Below are 5,867 nucleotides of genomic sequence, written 5' to 3' on the forward strand. Positions count from 1 at the left end.
ATTTTCATGATATGAAACTTATATTCTCACCTAGTATTTTGCATTAGAAAACATTGGTGAGCCTATCAATTAGAAATGGAGACTGAGATGAAAAAAAGATTCAGAGTGGAACTTCACAGTAGGGCTTTTTGTTGTTAAGTGCCATTGAGTTGGTTCTGACCCATAGTGATCCTGTATAGGGTTGCCAGAGAGCAACTGGTGACCTTGTAATTCAGTTCAGGGATATTTTAACATAGCACATTATCACAGAGATGGATTGAGAAGCCATGTGACCTCTGGCATAAACAAGCAGTAGTTTCCTTAACTGCCTGCCTCTATATTTGACTATGTTCCAATACAAATTTCAGTTTGTATAGTTTTGTAACTACCCTCTCAATCCCAATTTTTCCCCTTGAGGTAAAGTAACTTTCTTATCGTCAAAAGAACACACCAGAAACAAATGACATTCTTGTCATTTAGACCTTCCTCCCTGAGCAGGGTATCTATTATTGGGAGCAGCTGAGCTGAAGGTCCCTGACTCAGAGGTAGTTTAATCAAAGGATTGCAACTGAACAGCTGTGGGTCCAGAAACTCAGGCTGCTTCAAAGTAAAGCCCTGCCCCTGAGGAACTTGCAGGGCTGCCTCACGGACAGGGAACTTGCAAGGTCTTTCCTTGTGTTTAGCTATGTCCTTCGGCTCAGCCTGTGCAACATTCTAGCTGCCCTAATCAGTGCTCCAACTAGCTACAACAAGTTGTTGTTGTTAAGTGCCGATGATTCCAACCCATACCGATCCTGTGTAGGGTTTCCAAGGAGCAGCTGGTGAGCTGGAACCACCAACCTTGCAGTTCAAATGACTTTGCAATCTGATGCATTAGCCCATGGCACTAGGGTAGTCATAATTGATGACAAATTTCACATCTTCCACATCTAGCCCTCTGGAAGCCACATCTGTAAAATTCAGAATCTAAGAACTTTTCCATGTTTGAGTTCATTTAGAACCCAGTTTTGTTCCTGTTGACCCTTGTCACCATGGATACCCATGCAGGCCACCCATCTTTCTTCATTTTTCTGATAAGCTCATCACACTTTCTTTTGGTTTCAACAAAAACGATGGTTTTATTCTCCTTCTCACCCATGATCTCTTCCATTAGACGAATTTGTTTTTCATCCTTCTCCATACATGGCACACATCCACAGTCTGAAGAATGTTGTGGTTTACACTCAGTTCCAGCGCACCAATGTTAATATGAATGTAATCTTTCAGGAAGTCTCCTGTAAGTTGTCTTACTTCTTTTGGCCAAGTAGCACTCCACGTTAAGGTTTACCTATCAGGTCTTATCTGATCCACAATCTTTCTGATTTGGGGTTCAAAGCCCATATCAAGCATTCTATCTGCTTCGTCAGGGACAAGGTAGGTTGTTCTTCTCACATTGGTTTTCCCACACTCTAAAAAGTCAATCAGCCTCCCAGGTGTTGCAACATAGTTTCCACACCTCTCTCCAAATCACGCATTTAGGGTCCCTTGGGAGCACCTCCATAGATGCAGGTAGACTTCAAAAGGCATGCTCTACAGTATTCGGCAGCTACTTGCTGCACCTGTCGGGCCACTTTCTGAATTGGCACCAGCACCAGGCAAATAGGCCCATCATCTCTCTCTAGGAATGGCTGATGATTGATGTGGACAATCGCAGGCAGCAAGTAAGATAATGTTATCCAGGATCCGGTCTGTGCTACTCCAGCCTAGAGGATTCTACTGACAACAAGACCTTATATGATACCATCTCCACCTTTGGAAACTTTTTTGCAAGGTGATGTGTGACATGTGGCTTCCAGAGCTGCAGGTTTGTACATTTTGAGACCCATGAGGCTGCGAACAAGGCCATCAGCACCATGAACAGGATGCTGCCAAATGACCACAAAGTCTTCATTGGTCACTTCAAGTCTGGATGAGAGCAGGAGGTGGAGCAGAGGACTTGGGCCATGGAGTTCACCAATGTCTATGTAGAGAACCTTCAAGGGAACGTGGATGAGCAAAGCCTGCAAGACCTCTTCTCTCAGTTTGGGAAGATGCTGAGTGTGAAGGTGATGAGGGATGATGGTGGCCACTCCTGGGGCTTTGACTTTGTTAACGCTGAGAAACACAAGATAGCCCAGAAGGCTGTGATAGACATGAATGGGAAAGAGGGGAATGGGTGAGTGCTGTATGTTGGCCGTGCCTATAAGCAGGTGGAGTGGCACAATGAACTGAAGCGCAGATTTGACCAGATGAAGCAGGACCAGCTGAACGGCTAACAGGGCATGAACCAGTATGTGAAGAACTTGGATGACTCCATCAATGACGAGAAACTGAGGAAAGAGCTCTCACCCTAAGGAGTGATTGCCAGTGCAAAGCCTCCATCCCCAGCTACATTCTATGGCTGTGGTGCCATGGCCACCCTTCCGGTTTGCTCCCAGGTGGACAACCCAACAACCTAGACCGTCTTCTGCTTACCCTCCAACAGCCTCAATGGTTCAGCCATCAGGCATGCCTTGGCGCCCTCTGGTTCACCTCAGCACTATCAGGTAGGCCTCCACCCATGTGCCACACCCGGTGTCTCACACCCAAAGAATGGCCAACATTGGTACCCAGATTGCAGGACCTAGCAGGACAGAAGGCTGTATGTCAGGCAGGCCCTTCTTGTCATAAACATATTCCTTAGCGGCGGCACACAGAGCTCACCAGGTCCTGGAGCCCCCTGTGCACAGACAGGAGTCTCTGACCACATCCATGCTGGCTGCAGCCTTGCCCCATGAGCAAAATCAGATGATTGGTGAGTGGCTCTACACCCTTATTAACCGCGTCCAACCTCACCTGTCTACCAAGATCACAGGCATGCTGCTTGAGATTGACAACTCAGAGCTGTTGCTCATGCTGGAGTCTCCCAAGTCCCTCTGTGCCAAGATCGATAAGGCAGTGACAGGCTGCAGGCACACCAGGCCATGGAACAGTCGGGCACCTACCTGCACAGAAGCGATGAAATGGAGGCCTCACTCCCATGGCTGCCAAGAGAACAACATCCTTGTTTCCCAATTGGGCCATATCTGTACCTGAACTCTGTATGTGGATTGAAGGCCGTCCCCCCACCTCCAGCCAGATTGTGACCTTTGCTTTGTGTATTAAAAGTGTTGCAAAATCAAAAATAAATAAAATAAAAATAATAAAATAAAGCTTCTCCTTATTGTTTCCTGCCATTCCTTGCTCTTTTTCATGAGATGGTGTGTCATACCTTGAGTGATGAGTGTTTATAATACACCAGTTATTAAGCATGTAAATCAGGTAGCAATTACATGATGAACTTTTTATTAAATTTAGAAACTTTATTAACATTTGTGTTTTTTTTTAAACTGAGGAGGATCCCATTTCCTGGAAAATTTATTGCATATAGGAAAGTACTTGGTAAATATATAAACAAGAACATAAATGTCTTTAAGTAGACATTGTACTTTATCTCATTTAATCATTATAAGAATATTATGAAGTAGGTATTCTTACCAAATTTTACAGATGAGGAAATTGAGCTATGGGACAGATTTAGCTTGAGTTGGGTATCAATCCATACTATTGAATATTAATGTTGATTCAGCTCTATTCCATTCTGTTCTGACACCAACTACGTATGCCACACTTCTTGTGACCCTAACCACCAGAACTAGATTAAATCTCACAGGTGGGAGGAAGCCTCCTCTAGACTGCCAAGGCTGCCCCAGATTGTAGACACTAATTGCAAGCTTAAGAATGCTGGCTACAAAATTCAGGGGTTTTCCTCTGTCTTCAATAGGACAGTTGCAAATACAGGAATCTCCACATCACTTCAGTTCTTATCTTACACAGATTTGATCATTCCTCAGAATGACTCACAGAACTCAGACAAGTACTATACTTATGACTACAGTCTATTATAAAAAAATCAATCAAATGAAGAAGCATAGGGCAAGGTATGGGACAGTTGTCATTGTATAACTTTCATGACCCAAAGGACATGCTACCCTTCCATGTGCACTGTTATCTTTTACTAATGAGGAAGTTCATGGACCTGCTGTGTCCAGAGACTTTACTGGAATCTCATTACATAGGCATGACTGATAGAAAGTCAGCTTCTACTTCTGAGGTAGTGTTGATATTACCTGATGAGTCTTCTGGCCTGGTCCATGCTCCCTCAAGAGAATTGTCTCATGAAAATAGTAGATTCCAAGAATTTAGAAGTTATCTTTCAGGAATCAAGGACAAAGACCAAGTTCTTTGGATAAAGCTATTTCGAAACCTCAAAGACCCACTCTGATTATTCCAAAGTCCATAATATTTCCATTTTGCTATAAAGATATTAGAGTACAAGTTAATCATTTCAGCATTGGTTTAGAATGCCTTTAAAACTTTCATTAGTTCCTCATTTTTGTAAAATTTACATTTAATACCTCATTCCTCTTCACCAGTAACGTTTTTATTTCTTAAAGAAAAAAAAAAAATGCTTCTGAAATGGAAGTCTTGGCTGTGAGTAACAGTGGGTCTCTGAGAGCATAACACTTTGTTCCTAATCAGATAGTAGAAAATATTTTTTTCCTATTGCCTTGGCTTAAAGTAATTGCATATGTATCTACTTATCTGAGCAATTAATCAAAGACCCAAGTAATCAAAGCAGCAGCCAGAATTCCCACATTGAACTTCCATGTAACATTCACCGGTTCTCAGCACTTTAGATGATTTGTTACTGAAGCAGTCTAAAACCACATGAATCACATGACCAAGTATTAGCTATACTGTGGATGATTTAACCATCCTGGAGAACGCATTTCAGATGACTTTGCAGGAAATATAAAGAAAAATTATTACAGTGAAGATATTTCAAAACGGAAAAGCATTCAATAGTTTATATCCCTAGAATGACACTGCTGGGCACTGTAGTTATAGTCTAAAAATTATGTTTCACAGAAGAAATGGTTGTAATATTCAACTAATTTAATAAAAAAAAAAGAGAAAGTTCCTGTGACAATATCTTTATTTAAACTGTGCATTTTCACATGGCTCAGAGTCAGCATAATGGACAAATTTCTCGGTTGCTATTGTTGTTCAGTGCCATTGAGTCAGTTATGATTCATAATGGTCCTGCATAGAGTTTCCAAGGAGTGGCTAGTGGATTTAAACTGCTAACTTTGTGGTTAGCAGTCAAGCGCTTGTCCTACAGTGCCATACCACTGTGGGTGGGAAGGAAAAAAATGACAGACCCATAGCTTCCAAGAACCAAGATCCAAAAAACAGCTGCCTTTGACCAAAACCATGAATGGCAGGTATGTTTTTAGTGAGGACTCTTTTGAGATTCAAATGAATTAGAATATAAGCTAGTAATTAAAATTTCTATTAATTTTTTTTTTGTGTGTGTGTAAAGCTTTCATTAGGTCCTAATTGACACTCTAGGAACCTGAATTTTGCGAACTGGGTAGAAGGCTTCCAAGATTTCCTTCCCCAGATATAGTGCATTGAGTTTGTATAACGTTTTATAAATTAAAAATCAATGGGAAGGTTTTCTGTAAAAATCAGAGTTTGGGAAATGTTGGGCCTATTGTCTCTTTTAGTTGAGTTGTGAATTCCACCTTTGAATCTTCCACTCAAAATTTAATGCATGCACATATTTCTCCATAACAAACCAAACTCGTTTAAAGTTACCTGACTAGCCCCAAAGTAAGAGACATTTTAACCCATATTCTAAGACATTCCTTCTTGTTGCTAGTTTCTGGAATACACAGCCATATTTGAATTCTGCCTTTTGGGACCTTTTCTTAATCTTCTTCTTCAGGAGATGATGGTGATTTCTTTTTGTTGGTATTTTCAATCAATTATTAAGATCTCAGAGA

General features: G+C 41.4%; 2 pseudogenes; one reads left to right on the forward strand and one right to left on the reverse strand.

Annotated features, from left to right (window-relative positions):
* Positions 1-852: 852 nt before the first annotated feature.
* Positions 853-1,718, reverse strand: LOC102820903 (annotated as a pseudogene).
* A 3-nt stretch (positions 1,719-1,721) lies between these two features.
* On the forward strand, positions 1,722-3,122 carry LOC102821286 (annotated as a pseudogene).
* The last annotated feature ends 2,745 nt before the right edge of the window (positions 3,123-5,867 follow it).

Source organism: Chrysochloris asiatica, unplaced genomic scaffold (assembly GCF_000296735.1).
Source record: "Chrysochloris asiatica unplaced genomic scaffold, ChrAsi1.0 scaffold00059, whole genome shotgun sequence".
Lineage (NCBI taxonomy): Eukaryota > Metazoa > Chordata > Mammalia > Afrosoricida > Chrysochloridae > Chrysochloris > Chrysochloris asiatica.